At 41.2% G+C, this 27,004-nt stretch overlaps 1 long non-coding RNA gene across 1 annotated transcript in view; it reads right to left on the reverse strand.

Moving 5' to 3' along the window:
* Window positions 1-24,517, reverse strand: part of LOC118499578 — an 84,282-nt gene extending 59,765 nt beyond the window's left edge. The window contains exons 1-2 of the long non-coding RNA XR_004902074.1: window positions 24,403-24,517; window positions 24,221-24,295 (exon numbers count right to left, since the gene is read on the reverse strand). This is a non-coding gene — a long non-coding RNA (uncharacterized LOC118499578). The remainder of the gene's footprint in view (window positions 1-24,220; window positions 24,296-24,402) is intronic.
* Window positions 24,518-27,004: the final 2,487 nt, after the last annotated feature.

Here is a 27,004-nt window from a genome sequence, read left to right on the forward strand (position 1 = left end):
ACCAAACTAAAAGGTTTTTGCACATCAAAGGAGAGCATCAACAAAATAAAAAGATGACCCACAGAATGGGAGAACCGCCAATACACCTGATAAGGGATTAATAACCAAATTTTATAAAGAACTTACAAAATACCAAAATCACATACAATCCAATTTTAAAAAATGGTCAAAACCTGAACAAACACTTCTCCAAAGAGGACCTACAGATGGTCAATAGACATATGAAAATATGCTCAGCATCACTAATCATAAAAGAAATGCAAATCAAAGCCACAATGAGATATCAGCCTCACACCTGTCAAAATGTCTGTCATCAATAAATAAACAACAAGTGCTGGTGAGGATGTGGAGAAGAGGAATCCTTCTGCACTGTTGGTGAGGATGCAGATTCATGTAGCCACTGTGGAAAGCAGTATGGAGATGCCTCAAAAAAAATAAAAATGGATCTGCCTTTTGACCCAGGTACCCCACTTTTGGGAATATATCCAAAGAAACTCAAAACTTTAGTTTGAAAGAACATAAACACCCCTATGTTCATTTCAGCCTTATTTACAATCACCAAGATATGGAACTAGCCCAAGTGTCCATCAGTGGATGAGTGGGTAAAACAACTATGGGACATTTACACAATGGAATACTATTTGGCTTTAGAAAAGAAGAAAGTTTTACCCTTTGCAACAGTATGGATGGACCTGGAGAACATTATGCTAAGTGAAATAAGCTACTCAGAGATGACAAATACCATATGATTTCACTTATATGTGGAATCTAATGAAAAAAACTGAACTGAAAAGAAAAAGACAGAGACAGACTCACAGATAGAGAGCAGGATGACAGCTATTGGGGGTAGGAAAGATTAGGAGGTAGAGGGATTGAGCAAAAAAGGAAAAAGGACTCATGGACATGGACAACTGTGTGGTGATTGCAGGGGAGGATGGAGGTATAAGGGGTATAAATGGTAATGGAAAAAATACAACAAAAAATTAAAGAAATAAAAAGAAGTTAGTGGATTCTATTAGTATTTCATGTATTTGGGGAAATTTAGACCTGGCCTCACAACATTAGTAAATGTCCTAGTCACAGTTAACTTTTTAGGGCTGTCTTTTAAATGTGATGTTTTCCTTCTCATGGTCATAGTCCTTATTTCTCCAGCCCTTCTGGTCAAGAAATCATCCATGATCTTTTTAGCATAAAACTATACAAAAATATTTGACTTTATTTTTTTAGGTCAGATGTAAAAAGTTCAAAAAGTCCCAGACTCACTCACTCTCCCCACTCACTCAAGAAAAAGTTTTTGAGTACCTGCTGGGTATGTGAGGCAGATGGATGAAAAGATGTCACTACCTTCTCTCATAAACTAATAAACCAGTGGGGAAAACAGATAGGCAGGTTATCACTTATTTTGTGATTACTACAAAATCCTCTGCTTAAAAAAATAATTGGAGTCAGTGCAAGATTACAACTTCATGCTAGTAAGAAATTTATGGAAGGGAAAATAAGTGTAAACAAGATAAGAGGAAGTCAGGAGTAAGATTAATGTTCATAATGCACATATTTCATAAGTTACTGATAGCCTACAAATTGAGTGCTGAGCTTCCTAGTGGCCAATGAAAAGAGAGAAGTAAAAAGGTATCAGACAATTTGTTGTGGTCAGCAAAGGAAAGGTACATAATACTTCAGAGGAGTAAGGGAAGAAATCTGTAGGAGGTTATGTCTGAGAAGAATCCTAAAGCACAAGCAGGAATTATGCAAATAGATGAAGCAGGGTAGGTGATAGAGACATACATCATAGTGCATGCAAAGGCCTCAAGACAAGCTCAGGATGCCATTGCTCTTGCCATTTTGGTTTGTTTGGTTGCATGGGATTAGAACCAATTTGCCTGAAGAGTCCTGCCATGGGACTGCCCTTTCTGTTCCCATAGCAAGTCATTTAAAAATGTGAAATTCAGCAAGAGCTACATTGGTTGCAAAAGAAAATGGCATTCTGAAATTTTGGTTTTTCTTTTTGTTCCTGGCTTGGCAGTGTAAGAATACACAAACACCAATTCAGAAATAAATGTTCTGCTGATAAAGTATTAACACTAAGAGAAAGCCAGTGGCAGGTCCTTCCCATTCTCCCCTGTGCCACCTGGATTGCAGGGTCCCATCATTACTGACAGAAACAGCTCCGTGGGGTCTGTATTGCCTATTAACTACCCTGGGTATCCTCTGACCAGCCCATGAGAGCCCCTGAACAAATGCCCAGTGCTGATTGTATGAAAGCGATTTCTTCAGCCAGCCAATGAGCCAATTTACCCACGGTACTCACTGAGTGTCTACCTTATGTTGGGCATTGTGCTGGCGCCGGATCTTGGAAGCCTTATGTTGTGGATCAGGTTTCCCCAGAAATGAACTCTGAGTTGAGATTTGCATGCAGGATGTTTTTGGGGGGAGTACTTTCAGGTACAACACATAAGGGGAAGAGAGGGAAGCCAGACTGGGCAGCAGGGATAAGTGGGCAGCAAAGCAGTTACAATAGAGACTTCAGCAGATCCTGTAGGTGTGCTAGAACTGTTCCAGATTGAAGCAAGGGAGCCAGACATGTGTACCTACCTCCACACTGTCCAGTCATTGGATGGGGTCTTCCTCTACTGGGGGTCAAAACCTTGGATGAGGTGGCACTCTTTCTAGGGAGGGACAAGGCTGTGAGCTATCAGCAGTCAACCCTCTCAGCAGCAGGGGAATGAACATCTTGGTCTTGCAGGTGGGGACAGGATAGCACACCACAGCATCCACTATGCCATATTAAGGAGTTGGTATTTTATTTTCAAAATAAGCAGAAGTTATTGATATTTATCAGGCAGGGGAAGTGGCATGATCTGATGTTTGTTATTAAAAGATCTCTCCAGCTGGGTGATGAAGTGGAGGTGGGCAAGAATGGCTGTAGGGGACTGATTAGGAAGTGATTGGAGACATCTGGACCAGAAAGGATGGTGATGTAATAAAAATGGATGGTCTGAAACAGCAGGACATGATGAATGACTAGCTGGAGGAGTGGGGAGGGCTCTGGCTTGAGCACCTAAATGGATCACAAGATTGTGGACCCTGAAAAAAGGTCAGATTCCAGGAGAAGGCTGTGCATGCCATCTGGGGTGGACTGAGTCTGAGGTCCCTGGGAGATGTCCAGAAGATGTCATATAGTTTGAATATGGAGCTCAAGAGAAAAATCTGAGGCTTACAGCCAAGATGAAGGTATAGGTAGACGGACTGTGCCTCCTCACACAACCAAAATAAGGACAACAAAAATTTAGAAACAAAATAACAAACAGAACTGACAGACAATTGAACTGTATGGAAGTCCGACAACCAAGGAGTTAAAGTAGATACATTCATCCAGACCGGTAGGAGGTGTGGAGTCGGGGAGCCAGGATGGAGGGGGGGTCGAGGCAAAAAAAAAAAATGGGGTGGCTGGAGGACCTCAGGCATGCAGGCTGCTGACTGTGGTGGGGCTTGGCGCACAAGGGGACTTGGGGAACCAGGTGGTCCCACATTTGCTCGCAGATAAACTAGGTAAGACTGGGGAGTGAGAGAGTGAGACAGACAGCCCAACCCAGGGTCCCAGCACAGGGAAATAAAGCCTCAAAACATTGACTGAAAACACCTGTGGGGGTTGAGGCTGCAGCGGAAGAGACTCCCAGCCTCACAGGAGAGTTTGTTGGTGAGACCCACAGGGTCCTAGAACATACACAAACCCACCCACCTGGGAATCAGCACCAGAAGGGCCCAATTTGCTTGTGAGAAGTAGGAGGAGTGACTGAAATCTGGCAGAAAGCGAAGCAAGTACCATTGTTCCTTCTCTGACCCCTGCCCCACATACAGTATCACAACCCAGTGATGTGGGTTGCCCCGCCCTGGTGAACACCTAAAGCTCTGCCCCTCACTACATAACAGGCACATAAAGACCAAAAAAAGAAAAAAATGGCCCAAATGAAAGAAAAGATCAAAGCTCCAGAAAAAATACAACTAAATGATGAAGAGATAGCCAACCTATCAGATACACAGTTCAAAGCATTGGTGATAAGGATGCTCACAGAATTGGTTGAATATGCTCACAAATTAGATGAAAAAATGAAGGCTACATTAAGTGAAATAAAGGAAAATGTACAGGGAACCAATAATAATGGGAAGGAAACTGGGACTCAAATCAATGGAGTGAACCAGAAAGAAGAAACAACCAAACTGAAAAGAATGAAGAAACAAGAATTCAAAAAATGAGGAGAGGCTTAGGAACCTCCAGGACATCGTTAAATGTTCCAACATCCAAATTATAGGGGTACCAGAAGGGGAGGAGGAAGAACAACAACAACAGGAAAAGTTATTTGAACAAGTAATAAAGGAGAACTTCCCCATTCTGGCAAAGGAAATAGACTTCCAGGAAGTCCAGGAAGCTCAGAGAGTCCCAAAGAACTTGGACCCAAGGAGGAATATACCAAGGCACATCATAATTACATTAGCCAAGATGAAAATGAAGGAGAGAATCCTAGAAGCAACCAGAGATAAGAAGACAGTTACCTACAAAGGAGTTCTCATCAGACTGTCAGCTAATTTCTCAAAAGAGACCTTGCAGGCAAGAAGGGGCTGGAAAGAAGTAGTCCAAGTCATGAAAGACAAGGACCTACATCCAAGATTGCTCTATCCAGGAAAGCTTTCATTTAGAATGGAAGGGCAGATAAAGTGCTTCTCAGATAAGGTCAAGTTAAAGGAGTTCATCATCACCAAGCCCTTATTCTATGTAATGTTAAAGGGACTTACCTAAGAAAAAGAAGATAAAAAAAAACATGTACAGTAAAATGACAGCAAACTCACAATTATTAACAACCACACCTAAAACTAAAACAAAAACAAACTAAGCAAACAACTAGAACAGGAACAGAACCACAGAAATGGAGATCCCATGGAGGGTTAGCAACAGGGGAGTGGGAGGAGGAGAGAGGGGGAAAAGGTACAGAGAATAAGTGGCATAGATGGTGGGTAGAAAATAGATAGGGAGAGGGCAAGAATAGTATGGGAAATGTAGAAGCTAAAGAACTTATGACACATGGACATGAACTAAGGGGGGAATGTGGATGGCAGACGGTGTGCAGAGGGGAGGGGAGTGAAGCGGGGAAAATAGGACAACTGTAATAGCATAATCAATAAAATATATTTAAAAATGAATTTTAAAAATCTAAGCTGGAGACATAAAAGAAGGGAAACCCTCAGCATAAAAATGATACCCAAGGCTATGGTGGTAGATGGGGCTTCCTAGGAAGGATGCATAGCTTGAAATGGAAACGAAGCCTAGGAGAGAACCCTAGAGAAGCCCAGTTTTTAAGAAAAGAGTGAAGGCCAGAAAAGCATGCTAAGAAACAAGCCAGAAATATCAGTCAAACACCAGGAGAATGTGGTAATAATATAGCTAACTTTTCTTGAATGCTCTCTATGCTGGTCAGGTGCTATGAGCTTTATGAAGATTTTTTAAATATTCTTTGAATTTGGTACAGTTCCAGGATTTTTTTTACCACAATGAGATACAATTCCATTCTTCACCCAAGAGTGGAAGAAAGTGAAGCTTAAATGGATGAAGTAACTCATTCAGGATTGTATATCCAATAGGAGCTGGGTAGGGATTTGCTCTCAGTCTATATGCCTCCATATCCAATGGCCTGATTTGCTACTATTAAGCTGATAAGACCATTGAGAGTTTTCTAGGAAGGAGGCACTGGTCAAACCTGGAAAGTACTGGAGAGAGTAGAAGCAAGAGGGAGTGTGGCAGTACCCAGGCTCTTTTCAGCAAGAACATTGGTGGTTTGTTAAGGGCACTTCTCCTAGGGTAGTAGTTGGAGTGGACAGGGCCAAGGAAGAATGATGAATTACTCAAACCTACATTGGGCATAAGGTTCTGATGTGAGTTCATCCATCTTACTACGTTTTTCAGTCAGCCTTTTATTTTTGTTTTAATTTTTTCTGTATGTGGCTATTTTGCTGACCAGAAGGTCCACATGAACCCTATCAGCCCATTCAACAATATTGCGTGTCTAGTCAGAGGACAAGAGTGGACACACTTAGCTTAGAAGAGGGGAACTAATGAAAGAATGATACTACAACTACATATAACCCAGCCACCCTTAGGATATGGTCAGAAACTGGTCCACGGTCAATGAATGTCATAATAATATTCAGATTCCCTTCATGTTGCATGTACTGTAATATTGCTTTTTAGTGTGGAGAATATTCTTATTATCTACTAATAGCAATTACAATGATATTTATTGATTTAGGAAATATTTTTAGAGCTCCAGTTATATGTTGTGCTGGGGATATAGGTTGAATCAGACAGACTCAGTCCTAGGGGAGCTCACACTCTTGCTGGAGGAGGAAGGAACATAACAAATAAATGAGATACAACCTAATAAGAAACAATGAGGTGTTTTTTCTGTTGAAAAATTCACCAATGAGGTGAATTTTGGTTTGATGGGGAGCTCATAGAAGGAAGTGAAATCAACTCGATGGGAGCAGAGAGTAGCTTGGACAGAGAAACTTATTGGGCAAGCTAAACTGGAGATAAGGTGGCCATCAAATGGAATGTGGGGAAAGTGAGGCATTTGGAACCTAAGTGGCTTCACATGCCTGAAATCCAGAACCTGGTAAGGAAAGGCAGGAGACAAGGGCAGGGAGAGGGGCACCTCCCTACACGATACAGCACAGTCTGCGAAGGTCCTTCACCTCCATTATGTAAATGATTCTACAAGGAGGAAGGAAACTTTCACGGATGGAATGACCTAATACATGCGTAGCATTAGGCTTGGAGTTTTTCAGTTGCCCTACATAAATCCCACCACATGCTAACAATGTAGGTACTAGTGTTTCTGTTGAAAAATTAAAGAAACTGAGACTCTGAGAAGATAATGAATTTCCAAAGTCTTTATATTGAAATTTTAACCTAGGACTACGGGACTCTCAAGTGTGTTCACTTATTACATGACCCTGTCTTTCTTTATGCCTAAATATTCCTAAGTACAGGAGGAAAGCATAATATTACATAACTAAAGAGCATAGTGAATCATTTATGGAGCTATAGCTGACCTATCCTTAGCGCGGCATAATTGCCAAACTATTTTCTTTAAACAGATGGTCGAGGAAAAAACTGTTACTTTCACATTGATTTTTAATACCACTGAATATGAATGTTTAGGCAGGGGATGGTGGAGGCAGGGGGTGAGGGAAGATTAGATTTAAATTACTTTTTAAGCTTTGAATCTGAACACACAAACTTATGGTATGAACTTTTAATGACAGGGACACAGACAGAACTCCAAAATCTTTTCATTTTAATAGTCTGATTTTTTAAAAACATTTCTGCACAGATCTGTGGCATTTAGTTTGCAGACAGAGGAAGAGAAAGATTGGTCAGTGGAGAGGAATCCAATAAAAAGATTAAGTTTCCTAATATTATCACAAAGTCAGTGAAGAAGTTTCACCATTCATTTCTTCATTTATTCAATTATTCATTTATTCATTCATCCATTGTATGTGAGTCCTGTGTACCAGGCACCACAAAAAGCACTGAGGATCAATCAGTGGACAAAACCCACAAAAGTTGAGCCCTCCAGAAAATATATCCCCGGGGGAAACACTGGAATTTCTGAAATGTTATACCATGAATATAAACAATGGAAATGAGATTTAATGAGAACTTGAGATTCTTTATCTCATTGCTAACTAACTGCTCTTTCCTGACAAGACCACCTACCATTTCAATTTCTCAATTTCCTCATCTGTAACGCAGTAACAATGCAACTCATCCTTTGTATTGCACTGACTTGTCATACAACTCAATCTACTTGAAAAAAAGCATAGGCTGCTTCAGTCCTGAATATACCAAATGATCAGGAGGAGAGAAAGGAGAAATAGTGGTCATAGTAATTATGACAGCAGCAGCAGCAGCCATCGTGGTAATAGAAATAGTGATAGCAGTAGCCGCAACAGCAGCAGAAGTGGTAGTAATGACAGTAAATGCTCATCTTAAGTGTCACTTCCTTAAACTCCCAACATAGACTTGATTCCCTTTCATGCCATGTCACAGCACTAGGAAGTTTCCTCATAATGACATTAAGTAGTAAAACAATTTATGGAGTTACTGTGTCCCCTGCTAGATATTGAAGGTCAGGACGTGCCTGTATTCCCAGTACCAAATACAGGAACTGATACAAAACAGGTTTCCAATAACATGTTTCAAGTGAATAAACAAGTAAATAATCACCATTATGGTGGATGCAGAGTCATTTGCCCTCTAACGGGTCTCAGATCCCTAATATGAGTACCCCATTCTGTGAGATTTTGTTCTGTTTATTAAAATTGCTGCTCTACTGTCCTGAACCCAGATCACTGAAATCTGGCTTCCCTCTCACTGTCCACAAATTTGTGTGGGACAGATCATAATGAATGCATTGGCCTCAAATAAGCTCAGTTCCAAGGTAATAGAGCTCCCTACTGTATCAGGATGGCCCTGTTATGAAAGGGGAGAAATCACTGTGCAGTAACAATTATTAGTACTGTAATTACCATCTCAGGCAGAAGACACCTAAGCAATTTCTGGAAACAAGTCAGATAAAAGAATCTACAGTACGTCTGAGTCTTTTTTATTTTTAATCTTGTTCTGGAGCCTCCTATACCCAATTGCCCTGAGATGGCAGAAGGGCCCTTGTGAAATATTGTCAGCTCTGATGCCCCATGACTGACAGCTCTTGGTAGATAAGGACCAGTAGCCATCTACCAAGTGGTCTCTAAGGGGCCCTGCCAAGAGGAGAGAAGCTCTGAGGGAGCAGGAATTGAAAACAACTGAGTTTACACACAGAGAGAGTCTACCTGATACCTTTAGCACTATTTAGATGTTGAGCTGTGAAAAACAAATCCTCAAGGATATTTCAGAAATAATTGCACTGGAGCAGCTCTATTGGGTCCATGCCCCTTAAAGATAAAATAAACTTTGCCCCATCACATATCCTTATTTATAAATAATTGACAGGGAGCTCAAAAACACCCAGTCTATATTTATACTTTGCTTTCTTGACAGGACTCCATTCCCTGGTAGGATTTTCCTTTCCATTCACATTGACTCCAGAGCCTGGAATGCCTGGGAAACAGCAGGAAAATGGCAGAGCCTCCTCCAACCAGGCCCCCCTTCTAAGCACTCAGACCCATATTCCTGCTTCCAGTTCCCATGGACCCCTCTGATGTGCTTACTGCAAATGGGTACTGCAAATCATGCTCTGTGATTTACAGATGTGGTCCATATTACTGCCACCAGGACACTGTATGGCACAGGTCTCTTGGGCTCGTCCGACAATGTTACCTTCATATTTTCTGCAGATTTACTGACTTTTGTTCAGTATTTCCTAAAACCATGGAGGCAGACCATGCCTCTTCTTCAGCAAGACCAAGAGAATCAGGAAAATAGTATGAATTATGTATTTAATGTTTCTAGGGTCCAAGCAGTTTTCTAAGCACTTAACAAGCTTTGCCTTTCATCTAATTCACAGGAGCCCTGCAACTTATATATTTATTGTTGTCATTATTGTTGTCATTTTACCAGCAGGGAGACTGAGGTTCAGAGCAGTTAAGTAACTTGTCCTTCCATTGCCAGGCAAATTATGAAACTTTATTGGAGCCCATATACCTTGACTCCTAAATTTGAACCCTTAAAATTATAAAAAATAATAATAGATTGCTAAGCTAAACATTTAACATGCCTTTCTCACTTCTTACATGCAATTATTCCAGGGGTTATATATCATTATACATTGCAGAGATAAGGCCACTGAGGCCCAGAGCAACTAAGCATGTGGCCCAAGGATTCATGACTGGTGAGTAGAGAAGCAGATCTTCAGATCCTAGAGTCTAAGGTCTTAACCACAGTATGGAAACTTCTAGAAAAGTTTCATCAAGAAACTCTGTCCCAGATTAAAGTATTACCTCAAAATGCCTGTTCCCACAGTCCAAGTCTTGTTATCAAGAAGCTTACATCCAATTTTTTAAAAATCAAGGCAATAGCAAGAAAGGTAGAAAGAAATTGATACTAGTATCCTCAAGGGTACAGTTTAAATCCTTGTCTTATTCCTAAAAAATTATCAATATACAATACCCTCCAATGGAGCTATCTAAGCCCCCAACAGCCCCAGCTATTTCCAAACTTCTGAGTCTCAGGGATATATAGTGAATGCATTTTCTTCCAGCATCCTACATCAGAATGTCAAGCTACCCAGGACTTACATAACATTAGGAAAAGCAGTGAATCTCTCCCCTTTTCCCTACTGTTTACCCAATCACCAGTTCTAGAACTGGTTCCCATTTGAAAGAGCACACAACATATCTCTAGGCCTTACCTTGGGTAAGCAGAGGTCACCCAGGAAGAGAGGAGGTGAGGAGGCTCAGCATGTGCAAAGGCCTGATCCCAGGAACTTCCAGAGTATCAGCATGAGAGAAGTGTGGTAAGTCAGTAAGAATGGCTGGAAGTACGTTGCCATTCCTCTGTGAAAGGGCAGCTGAAATGTGGTTGCCCCCAGTGTCATTACTATTGACTAGGAATGGGTTTTGCATTACTCAGACCATCTGTGCCTGGACAGCTCTCCTAAATAACACCCAATATGAGGGACTGTCCAGTGTCATTCAAGACTATTTCCAGGGAGCTTGACTCAGCTTAGACTCAGAGGTAACTATCTATATATCTGTATAATATTATTCACCACAAGCCACTATTCAGGACAGCTAGAACCACTGCCCCAGTGCCTCTTCAGCTGGTGACTACTCAATTCTTTTCAGCTCAAAGAACCATTACTTTCTAGGCTGGAGTGTCAGAAACACCACAGGAATCATATACATCTGGATTCAAGTCATGCCGCTTACCCTTGCCAGCTTTGTGACCTGGACAAGTCACCTTTCCTCCATAAAATCCACTCTTCTTACAATTAATTGGGGACTATAGTACACTCTTGCATGGAGTTGTGAAGATTAAATGAGTTATCCCAGATACTTGGCACCAAGAAGATGTTGCATATATGTTGCATAAGTGCTCCCTAGACAATCCAGTGGGTAGAGGTAGTGAGACAGTGATTAGACTTTTTGAGCAAGGCTCAGAGCAGTCTCCTCTTGGAACTGGACACAGGCTTCAAATTCCTTTTTAGATTTTCTGATGCAGGGACATTTCCTGCATAAATTTCTGAATTAAAATGGGGAAACAACCTCCTTTCTTTTCATATATGTCTTTCAAACATGCATCCAAAAAAAAGACTGTTACCATAAACCTCTTGTACCTTGTCGGCGTGGTCCTCAGTCATTATAAATATCAGTATATAATAGCTGTCAGAAAGAATCAAAACAAAGGGCTTGATTTAGGGGACTCCAAACACAGCTCACGGTGCTATCAGAATTCTCTGAATGGATCCACTAACAGATTGTTGAGGAAAAAGCTCATAAAACCATGACCTTAACACTTTCCTGTTCTGTTCTTCACATGAGATTGTCAGGAAGTTCACAGTAATCAATAAGGCCACAGAACAAGCTGAAAACAACACACAGAGAAAGCTGATAGCAAGGCCAGCTGTGTGGAGGGAGAGGTCTAGGTGAGTACAGTAAGCCCTCACTTAACATCATTCATAGGTTCTGTGACTAGAAGTGAATACACATATAACAAAACCATTTTTAGCACAGGCTAACTGATATAAACAAAAGTTAAGCTCCTCCAGCATCTCATTTACATTATAACAAACTGACATTGAACAAAGCAGTATTATTTGAGGACCTGCTGTGATTGGGCAGATAGTCAATGAAGGAAGATGAGTCTTGGGCTAACCCACCAAGAACCTCCTTGCCTCCCAAATTCCAAATGAGGATTGAAAATCAGATGCTTCCTTCAAATACTGTGCTCCTGAGAGTTTATAAGAACCCTTCAAAGGTCAAGAAGTTGTAGAAGTCTTCATAAACTCTGAAAGAGAGGAAAGCATTTTAAATATCACAGACCTGGCCATTTCTCAGAGCCACTGAGTCCTCTCCACTGTGAAACAAGAGAAGCCCCAACAGCTGCCTTTGCCTGGGTTGGTCTGTAGCCCTTCTGGTCTCTCTCTCCCTCCCCTTCCTCCTCATCTAGTTGTAAAAATTCCTCTGCTTGCTGAGGAGCAGGACCCAAGGTCTCCACAGTCAGACAGACCTGGCATCAAACTAAGGCTCCACTACTTTTTAGTTGTGCAGCCTTGGGTTAGTTACTTCATTTTCTCTGAGCCTGTGGTCCTCATTGTAAAAACAAAGAGCCTAATCATAGCATCTCCTTCTTGGGTTGTTGTAAGGATTAGATAAAATATGAGTGAAAAGTTTGTCCTTAATAAATGCTAGTTAACTCTATCCCCCAGTACAGTGTTAGGTATCCATACTAGCAATAATAATAGTAGTGGTAAGTAACCACTGTGCGCTAGGCTCCATGCTATACACTGTACAGTTATTGTCTTACTAGTCCTCACAACAGCCCTACTATACAGGTAATATTTGTGCACTTTTAGAGCTGGCAAAATGAAGTCCCAGAAAAGTATGCAATGTGCCCAAGAACACAGATGGCAAATGGCTCAGTAGTGATTCAAGCCAACTGTCCAACTCCAGATCCCCTTCTCTTAACCACCACATCATGGTTGATAAGAAGATAGGGTTCTCTTCTTTTCCCCGCTCCCTTTATTTTCTTTCTTCCTTGTGATTTCCTGTAATCTTCCTTCTTTTCCTGTGTTAACTATTTACCAGCAGTTCTTTATACCTAGAAAGCACTTTGGGATTTTTTTTTAGTTCATATAAAGTTACCTTATTTATTCAACACACTTTTGTTAGACATCTTCTGACTGTTGAACGCTGTCTGATGTCCATAGTGGCATCCAAGACCCCACAAGTCACCTGTCAAGCAAGCAGAACGAAATTCAATATCCCCATTAAACAGAATTTAAATAAATGAAACTCAGAGAATTTGAGTGTCTTACTCAAAGCCACAAAGCTAGAATTTGCAAACTTTGTAACTGAAACCTGTTTGCCTTGCTTTCCTCTCAGCATTTTTATAACCATACTCTCAAAAATTAATAATAATGACATAAACAAAAATTCAGCTCAGCTCTCTTAAGCATTTTCAATGTGAAAGAATTGTTTTAACAATTTTAAATACACTATTCTCCCCAAAAGGACTCCACAAATTAATACTCTTTTTATCCCCATTTTGCAGAAAAGGAAATAAGCTCACAGTGGTTAAAGAGCTAATAGGTTACATAGCTAATAAGAGATGAAGCATAGGGAATATAGTCAATAATACTGTAACAACTATATATGGTGCCAAATGGGTACTAGACATATTGGGCTGATCACTTTGTGAGGTATACACATGTAAATGTCTAATCACTAAGTTGTACACCTTAAACTAATCTAATATTGGATCTCAACTATAATTTAAAAATAAAAATTTAATAACATAGTATATATATTAATATTTGAGATGAGAGCAAGAGGTTTTTTTGCATTGTTGGTAAATAAAATAAAAATTACTTTAAGTACATTTTTTAAAAGGAGCCAGGATTCAAACCCACAACTCTCTGATTTGAAAGCTTATCCTTTTAACCTCTAAACTCTGCTGCCTTTCCAGAGGTGAGACTACACCTTAGTAAGTGCCAAATGAGGAAAGAGGCAATTTATATTCTGAGAGTCCCAAGAAAGGAGGCATGAGTGAAAGATGTAAAGGGTTGAAGACTTGCTCTGTTACCTGGGAAATTTTTTTTCACCTCAATGATCCTCAGTATCCTCAATAGAGAAGTGGAAATAGTAGTGTCCACCTCAGAGGCTCAGTATGGGAAGTTAGTAGGAAAAGATATGAAAGCTCAGAAGGGCTTAGTGAATGATTTTTACATAGAAGATTTGCATTGCTGGACCCTAGCTCTTGTATGAGGAGTGACTTTTTGTCCTGCCTTTCCCTTCCTGTATTTGTGAGTTCCAGTTAGGGTTGAAAGGAGCACTAAAACATGCTTGAATATGAAGATGTGTCAACTGACTTTCTCGGCTTGCCTGGGGGAACAATCTGAAGGCCTCAAATAATTGTCTGGAAAGAACCAATTCAGAGAAAGTACATTACAGAAGGCAAGAAAATTGCCTAATCCTAGTGCTGCTGAGTCCTCAATTTGCACAAGCTCTGAATCAAAGTAATGAGGAAGTAAACACTGGGGCCATTCCAGGTCAGCTCCCCTGTGAATGCCTGACTGTCAGTCACTCACCTGGAGGCTCCACCTTTCAGGGTGGAAAAGTCCTCAAGGCCACCTGGGCATAGCTATGATGTCAGAAAATGTAGAAATGGAGATATGAGCACACTCAGGGACAGCAGAAAGTTTAGGAGTCTGAGAGGCCTAAAAGACATAATAGCTACTCACCACCTGTGTCATTTCCAGCCAATGCTCCCCACTTCTCTGGGCCTCTCCTAGAGAGGGTTACAGTACTAAAATGTAAGGGGAGTCCCAGGACAGAGGGCACCATGGTGGATGCTCAGTAATTATCAATATAACACAGTGATTAAGAGTTGGGAATCACAGGTCCACATTCTATTCCACCTCTAACTAGCTATCAACCTTGGGCAAGTCATCAAACCCTCTGTACCTCAGTGTCCTCATCTTTACAAACAGGTAATGATTGTACCTACCTCTTGGTTCTTGAGAGGATTAAATTATCACAATGCCTAGCACATTGCAAGTAATCAATAGACAGTACTTACTACTGTTGTTGCTGTTGTTGTTTTTATTAACCATTGAATCTAAATTACAAGTGCTTTTGATTAGTGGATAAGCACACTGATTTTGAGACCAGATCAACCCAGGTTTGATTCTAGGCATCATTATTTCCTAGCTAGTTGGATAACTTTAGAGAATTAACTACTTGGGACTTCAGTTCCCTCATCTACAGAGGTGAGAATAATAATACTATTACTAATTTGTGGAGTTGCTAATAGACTTTCATGGGACAATCTATGAAAAATTCATTGTCTAGGACATAGTTAATATTCAATAAATGGTGGTGTTGATGAGAGAGGGGCTGCCCCAGGCAATTCAGACCTCCTAAGTGAGATTTCATAATGAAGGGAGAAAACATGAATGGCATTGGGATGGGGCTCAGAAGGAATATAACAGGGATAGGACTACAGGCCCTGTGCTTTAGGAAGTGGCCACATCTGCTGCTGCATTTGCAATTCAGTTCAGCAAACATTTATTGGGCATTGACTATATGTCAGGGTACTAAGATAGAAACAAGGAACTCTCAAGGAGTTCCCAGAAGCTTATAGCAGGCAATAAGACAAATATGGACTACAGGGCAGGAAAGGAACCAGTATACACCAGGTGTCCACTAAGGGCCCGCACCACATAAGGCACTTTATGTACTTTATGTACACTGAATTCCTATAACAACATTTTGAGATGGTGTATTTGTTTTCTGGTGCTGCCACAACAAAATATCACACCCTGGGCTTAAACAACAGATATCTATCTTCTCACAGTTCTGGAGGTTGGATGTCCAAGATCAAGGTGCTGGTAGTGTTGGTGTCTCCTGAGACCTCTTTCCATGGCTTTCAGATGTCCATTTCTCACTGCAGCCTTACGTGATCTTTTCTTCTATGTCCAAGTCCCCTCTTCTTTTCAAGAAAATTGGTTTAGCCCCCCCTCCCATCCACCCAAGATAAGAATAAGTCTACCAAGACATGATCTGCTTAAGGAGGAAAGGTGGCCTTGAGCCTGTTCCTCAGTGGGCTTTTATTGGGTTTAATTTGCATAGGAATACAAGGCATATACTTAAAGCTCAATCATTGTCAGGCAGTAATCAAACAATAGGTAACATTCAAAGAACTATGAGGGCTTATTCTAAGTCAGGGTCAGATAGCTAAAGGGCCATAAAACTTTGGGAAATGAACTCATTTTATGCTTGGACCCTTATCATTAAACTGGGGGTATTCTTAGCAAAGCAGGTTTCACAGAATTTTATGCATTCTTTTCTTAGGTCTGATTACCCGGGAAACCTGAAACTAGGCAGGGTGGTTCCCAACACCATATGGCCTTGTATAACTTTACCTCTTTAAAGGCCCTTTCTCCAAATACAGTCACAATCTAAAGTGCTGAGGGTTAGGACTTCAATATATGAATCTGAGGATACACATAATACATATATGCACTATAGGAGATAGTAAAGACTGTTAGTTCACCATTTTACAAATTGAAAACTAATTCTGGAAGATGCACAGGAACTTGCCTACAGTCACTGGAATCACAGGCAGGTCTTTTTTTTTTTAACCATTTCAACTCTAAGGAGTGTTTTTCAGCTTCCTAACTGCCCAAGTATGAAGATGAATGAGATACATGTTCTGAGAGACATGCAAAGGGCTCTGCTCTGGAGGGACCTGAAGAGCATCTTCTTCCCCATGCCTGGACATGAAGCCTAAGACACTTCCACTAGTGTATTTATAGGAACTTCTAAGATCAGTTGGAGACCTCCCAAAGGTGTAGAGGTTACTAGAGGTCTGTTCTCAATTACCTCCACTGACATGGAGCTCATTTCCTCACAAGATACAAGGTCTTTTATCTCAGAGACCCCTGAGAAATAACAGCATCTAAGTAGGACATTTGCCAATATATTAGTAGGTTCTCACTCATCAACCCCCTACATCTCATTAAGCAGTGGTACATTGCCATCTATCAGGAAAGTGTCACCCCAATAAGATTTTACAAAAATGACCATCCAACCCTCCTTATATGAGAAAGGACAAATGCTCAGAAGCCAGAACCACTTGGGATTGAATCCTGGCTTTGATACTTAGCATGGCCTTGCAAAAATCCCTTGGCCTAAGTCTGTTTTCTTACCTGTAGAGTGGAGCCCATATCTCATGGAGTGAGAGAATGAATTAAATGAACCAGTGGAGTTAAAAGACTTGGCAGAGAGTGGGTAATTTTGCCTCTCCCACCATGCCCATCTCTCTCCCTCCCCTCTTCCTTTTTTTGTCTTTGTTCCTTCCCTACCCCCAGACTCCCTGTGCCCTAGCTTCTCTGCTCACTCCACACATGCATATTTCCTCAATAATCCCATCATTTTTCCACCTCTTACTCTCCAATGCTATCTGAACACTGCTGCTTGGCTCGCTGAGAACCATTTTAATCTCTTTATCACCGGTACCTGGGCTGAGATTTGAATTACAGAGAGTAAGGGCCAGCCATGGGGATCAAAATCACAGGAGTTTGAAGAAGGATTTTATTTTTTATCATATAACAATGACAGACATTTAAATTCCATCAGCGGAGATATAAAAATTGATTTAGGGTCCAATTAAAATCCCATATGATCAAAGTCCTGCTATTTGTAGGGAAGTTTTACAGATATGTATTTAATGCATAATTCATTGAATAGTGTTATGATTTATTTATGTTTGTGAGAATGGGCTGAGCAGGAGCTGCTTTAAAAGAATAGTTTTATGGCCTTGAAAAATAAAAGTGGCTCTATTTATACATTCATAATTAAAGGGTGACCAATGGTTGAGCATAATGTAGGCATGATTCAATCCATTCATGAGGTTTGTGAGGAATAAATCTTCAGGATTGCTAAGAGTTCTGAGACTGGTCCTAGAAGGTTCCAGGCTGACAAATGACTGACACTTCCAGAGCCTCTTTACCAAAAGCACTAGGAGCTAAGTTCAGAATCTGAGGCAGGCAAGTATAGTGGTTAGAATTAGGTCTGTGATAAACGCAGTGCCTGGACCTCATGGTGAAGATAAATATGAAGACCTACATGATGTGCCAGTATGTAGCAAGCACTCGCTAAATGTAATGTAGGACTTAGAAAGCTGGCATCCACGTGGAAGTTCCAGCAGCACCATCCCTCCCCTCCCCCACCACCATAGTATCATGATCAAGGGCAGCAAACATGCACCTGGATGTGAGCAAGTTCTGGACCCCAGTCATTGAACCACCCTCTGTGTCAGTTTACTCATCTGTTTAATGGGGTAATAATAGCATTTGTCTTGTGGGATTATTGCAAGAATTAAAATAGTAATATATGTTTTAATTTGGATCACCCCACAGCATTATTACTATCTCACTTAGCAGATGAGTAAGGGGTCCCCCATATCCCAGCTCATGTCCATGTTTCTGGCATAATTATTAATATTGTTCTCTTTCTGCCCCCTGTGCTCTGTCTCTGGATGATAAATCATATGATTGTCCTCCAGAGGAGAAAATCAAAATGAGAGACGTAACTTGCCCAAAATAACATGTCAGAGCCAGAACTTCCACCATGACATTTAACTCCATTCTCTCCCTACCCACTACACTTGCCTGCCTCTGATTCTGACATTACCTCCCAGCGTTCTTGGTAATGAGGCTCCAGCAGGGTACCTCGAAGTGCCAGTCCCCTGTGGGCCTGGAAGCCAGACAAGGCCATTCTCAGAACCACTGGGAATCTAGAAGGTTCATTCCTCACAAGCTACATGGATGGACTGGGTCATGCCTACCTTACACTCAGCCATTTCTCGCCATTTAACTACGGACATACAAATGGAACCTAAGACAGGTGTTGTGTGCAAGTCCTTTATTTGGGAGATGCTCTCAGGAAGCTCCAGAGGGAAGTGAGTAAGACATGGGGAACAGAGAAAGCCAACACAGGGTGAGTCAATTTGTGTGTTATGATAGACAACTGGGACTCATCCTACTGTGAACTTTCTAAAAAACACATCAGAATGATCCCACTAAGCAGTAGGGAATTGGGCTATTTATCCAACAAACTCCCATCTTTCACCTGCTAAGAACTGTTTTTTTTTTTTTTAACAACCTGCATTGTACAAAGGTCGACTGTACTTCTAATGCAGTATTTCAAGTAGAGGTAAATTTGCCTAAGCCCTTGGGGACATTTGACAATGTCTGGAGATATTTCTGGTCCTCACAGATATGAGAGGGAGTGCTAGTGGCATCTAGTGGGTAGAGACCAGGGGTGCTGCTAAACATCCCACAGTGCACGGAACAACCCTGCACAGCAAAAGTTATCTGCCCAAAATGTCAACAGTGCCTGAGGTTGAGAAGTTCTAACCTAAGGAATTCTATAGGAGGGAGAGATCTGTGTGGTATAAGATCCACAGTAGGATGTGGCTTCCTGGTCACAGAGAGCTTAACAGAACTAAAAGAGAAGGTGCCATACAAAGTCTCATAGAAGGAGAAGGAAGGATGTGGAAATGTGATGGAAGTGGTCAGGGGTCCCAGAGTCACGCATACAACAGCAGCTAATGATGATGAGAAAGAGGGACAGAATGCTGAATGGGTAACAGCATGGGGTAGGACTTGATATGCCCTGAGAAGCAACACCGTCTTCTTAGTCCAGCAGAAGGCAAATCACTTTTATCTCCATTTGATTAGTAGTGACTGCCCAGACAAGGGGTTGAGGTTACCAGGCTAGTGCCATGATCAATTAGATGCCTATCACAGGAGCTGTACCACATCCTGGCTATGAATTCTTTTAAAAAGTTCATTTTTCTCTCTTCAGGCAAAGGGCAGGAGTGAGAGAAAGGACAATGGTGTGACCTCACTGATTTATTGGGAGGATCTAATGAGAACATTCATGGGGAAAAAGACATCATAAGCTGGGCTGTGGAAATGTTATCTTTAATGTGAGCATTCGAGAATCTCCCAACTCTCAGATTTCAGAGCAAATAACAGAAACAGAGAGTCATGGTTTGAGAGCACTCAGGATGAAATAAGCATGTCTGCATCTCTGTGTCTATGCCCTCAGAATTATGTAGTAACAGTAACAGTAAATGCCCACCTTACCCCAGGTTTAGGAGAAACTATACAGCTGCTGTGGAACTCATTGAACCTCTCCCTCTCCTCCACTTCCTTGGTATCTTCTTTCTCCCTGCCTGACCACCCCATCTCCAGGAGTAAACTCTGTTTATCGTAATCTCCCTCAGCTCTCCTGGGAAAGAATCATCATTGCCTCTTGCTGTGTAAAATAAGATGCAATACATTTGGGAAGATAGTCTGTTTGATCCTACATAAGGAACACTTTCCACTCACTCTTTAAGTTCAGAGTGTATGAGAGAGGGAGAAGGACTTTTTTTTAATTGCTTGCAATACTGATGCTGAGTTTCTAAAACCATGATCCATGGACCACCTTTCCCCACAGCCCCAGACTCTCTGGGGTAGTAGTCTAAATGATTTGTCTCTGACCTCTCTGGAAATGTCCATGCCACCTGCCTTGCCAAAACACTTCCAGGTTGAGGATTACCTGAGATCATTCTAATTTCATTCATCATTTCTTCCTTCCAGAAAAATTATGGAGTCCCTGCTCCATTCCAATCCCCTGTAGGTGCAGGCCTCAGAAATCAGTCCCAGTCTGTCCTGCCTCAAAGAGCCCACAGATGGGTGGTGTTTCAGAAATTAACACACCACCCACATGTGAAACGTGCTATTGCAGAGACAGACCCAGGGGCTGTGGGAGAACAGGGGAGCCAGTGAGGTCTCCCTTGAAGAGGCAATTCTGCACTGAGCCCCCAGGGATGACCAGTACCTCACTGAGCCTATGACTCAGACCAGAGATGATCTGAGTGAGGAGGAGCGAGGAGGACGGAAGGTGACCAGGCAGAGGAAGTGGCCTGGGTAAAGGATTTGATACATGAAAGCACATGGCATGCTCTGCCTCTCCATCACTATGGGACACTCTTACAAGGGAGACCATATAATATACACAACCCCCAAGGGGCCAAAGGTTCAGGAGATAGTCAATCTCTGTGCTTGCCAACTCCCTGGCCTCCCTGGGACCCAAAAATCAGGAGGGTGAGTTTGGGCCTTCCAGTATCTTCCAGGGAAGAATTCATTCATTTGATCATTTATTCATTCATTTGTTCATTCATTTGTTTATCCAATAAATAAATATACACTGAGCTTCTCCTATGCGCCAAGCCCTGTGGTAATTCTGGGGATACAATGGCAAACTAAACCTGCAAGCTGTCTTCAAGGAGCTCACAGTGAGCCCTCCTATCCCATCCATGACAAGCACATCCTCTACGCCAGAGCTCCCAGGAGAGGGAAAAAAGCCACCACTTTGGGAGCAAACTCCTAGAGGCCCTAATAGGCTTTGTGTCTCCTGAGGCTACAGCAGCATGTCCTGCTAGCTCAGCACTTTTTCCAGGGAGGGTTCAAAGGCTACCTCTATTAGGCCAAGAGTGAGGGACAAAGCTTGCCAAGTCTGCCACATGGGGGGCCTAAAGATGTCCTGTGTAAAATGCAAAGCTCTCAGCATAATGCCCATGCTCCTGAGTTCAAGCTGGAAATAAAGTCCCAGGCAGCATCCGGCATGGTGAGAATGCAGAAACAAACTGCCACCAGGATAACAAAAATGCACATTCTGGCTGGTTCCAGAAGTGTTCTTAGCTCCAGAGAATCCTAAACCTGGGATGGTTTAAATGCAAAACAGTTTTGTTAAAACCTCTGCTTCTTTCTGCCTTTCCCTTTCAAAAGCAGGCTGGTTCCTCTGCAGACTTGGCAGCTTTTTCAGGATGCAAATCTACTGTCAGCACCTCCACGATGCTGAGGCTTTGCAGAGGCCACTGAACTCTCTGAGGATTATTATTTCCTTGGAATTTCCCAGACCTTAAGGCTTCTTGGAAGTCACTCATTGCCTCCTTTTACCCATTAGCTTCTTCACAAATATTCTTGAAATCAGAATAATCATAATAATTATCACAGTCATAACAATATCATCTCAGACCATTTATTAAGAGGCTAGCATGTGTCATGCCCTATGTTAATCACTTGGTGCAGTTTATGGCATTTAATCAACCTAATAACCTCGGAAGGTTGTGGGTTTCACAGTGTGTGCCCAGATCTCTCCTTTAGAGATGAGACACTCATTCCTCCAGCTCCTGGGAATACTGCTGGCTGACAACTACCAGCCAAGTTCATCCCCTGGAATTACACCCACCAGGTGGAAGAGAACTGCCTTACACAAGGTCACATGTTTCCTCCCTGGGGGCAGCCTACAACCAGTGGCTGACCCAGCCCTCTTGTTTCCACACGGGACAACTCTGCAGAGTCATGCCAGCTGCAGGTAGGTGATGATATTGGGATTGGCTGAGGTCTCTGTCACAACAGTTCAACTCCTCCCTCTGCCTGATCCTGCTTCCCTTATCCCCCAGGAAGGGCTGAGCCCTAGAACTCTCCCCAGTAAACCTGCATGCAAATCTCCAGCTCTAAGTGTGTTTCCCTCAGGAAACTAACCCATCACAGTGTTATTATATCTATTCAGCACAAAAGAAAACAGAGGCTCAGAGAGGTGGTATGATTTACCCAAGATCACAGAGCCAGGAAGTTTAGGGGTGGGGTACTAGATTCCAACTTCAAAGCCCCTTTAAATGTTTCCATTCTCTAGTGGAACATGTTGGTTACATACAGAAATGATAATATTTTGGATATATTAAGCTACATAAAATGCATTATTTCAATTCATTTCATCTGTTTCTTTTCACTTTTTTCAAGTGACTAAGAAAAATTTTATTACATAAAATTCTATAACTACATAAAATTATATTTTTGGCTTACTTTATATTTCTGCTGGACAGTGCTAGTCTAATCAATTAGTTTCCACAGAGGCTTTCTTCATCCATAGGCCTTGAAGAATGTTGGCTGTTTTACTCCCCCGTAGCCCTACGACAAGCACAGTCCCTGGAGCATAACAGACGTTTTAGTCAATGTTTGCTGACTGGATGAGAGTACACGGCCACCACTTGAGGGAGGTGGGAATGGCTGTATGCTGCCGCAGCTCCTGCCCTCTGTCATCTGAGCCCTCTGTCCTTAACTCATGTCCTCTCTGCAAAATCAACATTCTGCACCTTGGGGCAATGGACGGATATTTTGTCATCCTCCTCAGAATCCATCTTGGAAACATGTCCCCCACTGTTAAGCCCAAGGAATTTCCTGTGGAAACTGGAGACACCCACTCCAACTTCTAGCAAAGCAATATTCAAAATAACTATGATCCCACTACTCAATATTCCATCTGTGGTCCTTTTCATTCTCCTTACCTTTTCGAATGGTAATTGCGTGGAATTCATATCTTTACTTACAGGTAAAAGGCCTAGGAATATAAATGTTAAGGAGCTTACTGAATGATCACAGAGGATTTTGACTTCCCAGAACCCTTCCCCAGCTAAAAGTGCAAGCAGTCAAACATCTTTGCTCAACCAGAGAGAAGAAGGTAGAGTGTAGTCAAGGAAAGACTCATTTTGCTTTATTGTACTTTGTTTTATTTTGTTTTTCTGATCATAAAAGCAATACATCATCATTATAGAAAATTTGAAAGGCAAAGAAAAATATAAGGAAGCAAGAAAAAATATGCCCTCAAACCCATCATCCAGACACAGTCAAATAATAGCATATTTCCTTCCAGTCTTTGCACTTAGGGCTTGTTACATAATTCACAAATTATTTTTCACTATTTCCTTGCCCTACTTTTTTATTCAGTAATGTAGCATAAATATTTAGAGTATCATTTCAACTTCTGTATGGGACAAGTTAAATGTCATATGTGGAAGAATCATAATTAATTTAATTTTGTCCAGATTGTGGGTACCTGGGTTGTTTCTAGCTGACCCTGGATCTGCACCTTTACAGATAAATCTCTGTTCCACCTTGTGCTGTTTTCAGAATACAGACCAAGAATTAGAGTTACTGGGTCAAAGGACAGGAATATGTGGGAAGCCCAGGAAATCTTGTAAGAAAAAACATGACCTTACCAAAATCTAACCACCTGTCACATTCTCTCCTCCATCTCCTTGCCAGAGAGTAGCCAGAGACACTCAGGAAGTAAGAAGCCACTAATTCTGCCTTGTCACAGGTTGTACAAGATCTTCTGAATCACTGGGATCAGAGAAGATCATGCCCAGAGATCAGTGTCCAGTAACGCTCAAGATGGACACAGAAATTTGTCAGAGAAGTCAACTTCTTTTTGTTGCAAGAAATGGGACAGACACTAAATTCAAACCATGACTAAGAAAAAATTTATTAAAATTATACTTGTGGTTTACTTTATATTTGTATTGGGCAGTGCTAGTCTGATCAGTTAGTTTCTACAAAGGGTCTCTTCACCTGTGGGCCCTGCAGACTGTCGATGTTTCACTCACCTGGAGCCCAAAAGCTGCCTCTTCATTCTTGTTTCCTGGGTTCTCCTCTTCTCCAGACCTCTAAACTGTGGGTAACTAAGGGGAGTAGCATTTATTGTTTTACATGGTTTGGAAAGGGTTCTTGGGAAAGAATTGAAAATCAATCTCTCTCTCTCCTTCTTCCCCTATCAATTTCTTACCACCTTTTTCTCTCTATAGCTCCATTTCACTATCTTCAACCACAGAAGTCTTCTCTATGTAGTGAGAAAAAAGAAAACTGCCAGCACCTACAGCTTACACCTTCCTTTATATTTACAGCCAAAATCAAGAGTCTTTCTTCCAGTATATACATCAGTTTCCAGGGAAGAATGCTGATTGGCTCTGCTAAGATCACATGACCACCATTCAGCCAGTTACTGAGGCCTGAAAAATAGAGTTTCATGATTCACCAAACCTGAGTCTCACATGAATCTCATTGGCTAGATCTGTTATCAGTCAAAGGGAGATGCAAAATCTTTCTGGATAGCCTTTTGGCTTTTGTTTCTTATTTGATTGTTTTTGCTTTAAAAAGCTATTTCAGTTAAACATGTTCCCACAACTCCCACAGGCTCCAAGAACACCAGTTTATAAAAGCAAGGGCAAGGACATTTGATAAGAGCTGTCAAAGCTCAAAGCCATTCTTCTAGGTAAATTTGAATTTCACTTTGAAAATGAGAAGATGATGGAAGATAACTGATAAACATCAGGCCACCCACCTTCAATCGATTCCAAACAGATACACATAATTATGCTACTTACTTGAAGATCTCATATGCCAAATGACAAATGTTTCTCTACAATTATCTGATTTTGTGTTGCCTGATTTAGATGTTCAGGTCAGGAAAGAGCAGTTATTCATAAATATAAAATTATATATGTGTATCATCTGGTTGTAAAACAATCAATAAATAGGGTATTTAAGAAAAGTGTACAGTAATTACTAAGGCATGCTATTTGGGGCAGATTACCTAACAACAGAATGAAATAGCTGAACACTAGTCTCTATTTAAATGTCATCCGTCTGCAGATAGGAAAATATTCTGCAGCTTTTAATTAAGTGATACATAGAGATCTCCACTTTACTGTGCACAGTGTAGAAGGTAGTTTTAATTCTTTCTCTTTTACAATGAGATGAACTAAGGTTTACTTCTCTGGCACAGGACCTATCAATAAGGGTTATGAAATCTTCAGTAGAATTTTCCACATCCCTTTTACATCTCCCTTATGTGTAAATTAAATAACTTTTATAAACGTAAAAATTCACTTATAGTTGGCCTCAGACCTGAGACAGAAACTAATGTTTATTGAGGGCCTACTACGTGCTAGGTGTTGGGCAAAGCACTTCCTATATTTTATTTCATTATATCCACCCCCTCCTCTTGCAGATGATAAAACCAAAGCTCTGAAGGCTGGCTTTCTATGTCCAAGGTCACACAGCTTGTGAGTGGCAGAGCTGGAATTAGAAATCAAGCCCATCAGACTCCAAAGTCCATGTTCTAGCTGCCACAGCATGGGCTCAAAGGCTGTCAGCTGAAAGGGAGGGATGCCAAAGTTCCCTTCTAACTATCGGGTTCTGTGATGCCAATTTTTGTGGCTCTAGTCATAAGTGGCACAAAAATAGCATCTGGTGAATCAGTGCTCAAGGGGACTAAATTCTTCTGGATAGTTCTGTCATCTGCTGTATTTTGCAAGGCAAAACCTGTAGGAGCTATTTTATTTGCTCCTTCCTCTGAGGTTGGCAGGCAATAGAGGTGAGTGTATGAACCAGAGTCCATAGAGTACAGATTTCAAACTCAAACCACCTGGATTCAAATACAGACTCCAATACTTCTCAGCTGTAGCTATAGCTAGGCATACTGGCAAGTAATTTATCCCCTCTAAGCCACAGAACTCTGACCTATAAATTTAGGTCAAATATATTACCTCATATTATTACTCTGAAATTAAAACCTGAATTTTATTTAAATATGTTGTATACTTGTACAGAGCACATAAATTAGATGTTGTTGCCCTCTTCATACTTACTTAATTTTAAATGACTGGAGTGGAGATAGTCATCCATTTAATCAATATTTATAGAGTACTGACTGTGCTGACACTGTGATAAGCTTTACCTGTATATCAGTAAATAAGCAGATGCAGTTCTGTCTTCATGAAGGTTACAATCTACCTAGTAAAAGAAATGTGTTAGTTAGAAATGTTTTGGCTTTTTTTTAGTCTAACAATGGCTTAAGCCATAAGTGCATCTGTGGCTTGCAAAATTAGAAATCCATAATAATTAACCTAGATTTGTTTCAGCTAATCAGTGATATCACGAGGGTCCCCAGATATTCCTGTCTTCTTTTACTTTCAGCATGATAATGATGCCTGGCCTCATGGTCACAAGATGGCTGCCACAACACCAAACTTCATATCTCAACATGACAGCTTTCAGGAAAAGGGAGGTGGAGAACCTTTTTTTTTATGAGGAAGAAAATCTTTTTTCAGAAACTCCTAGTAGACTTCTTCTTAGATGTCATTGACCATAACCAAGTCATATGCCCATCCCTAAACCAATCCCAGGCAAAATAAAATGGGATTTCCACAAATAACTTGGAACAATTGTGATTCATTCCCTAAATGGGTTTTGTTGTTGTTTTTGTTGTTGTTGTTGTTGTTGTTTTGGAAGAAAGAAAAAAAGAGATGAGGGAATGTTTGTTGGGCAATAAAACCCAGCAGTGCCTTCTCCATCAGGCTGATAAGAGGTGTGAAGTGCAGCCTGGGTTG

This window comes from Phyllostomus discolor, chromosome 3, assembly GCF_004126475.2.
Source record: "Phyllostomus discolor isolate MPI-MPIP mPhyDis1 chromosome 3, mPhyDis1.pri.v3, whole genome shotgun sequence".
NCBI classification, from domain to species: Eukaryota; Metazoa; Chordata; class Mammalia; order Chiroptera; family Phyllostomidae; genus Phyllostomus; species Phyllostomus discolor.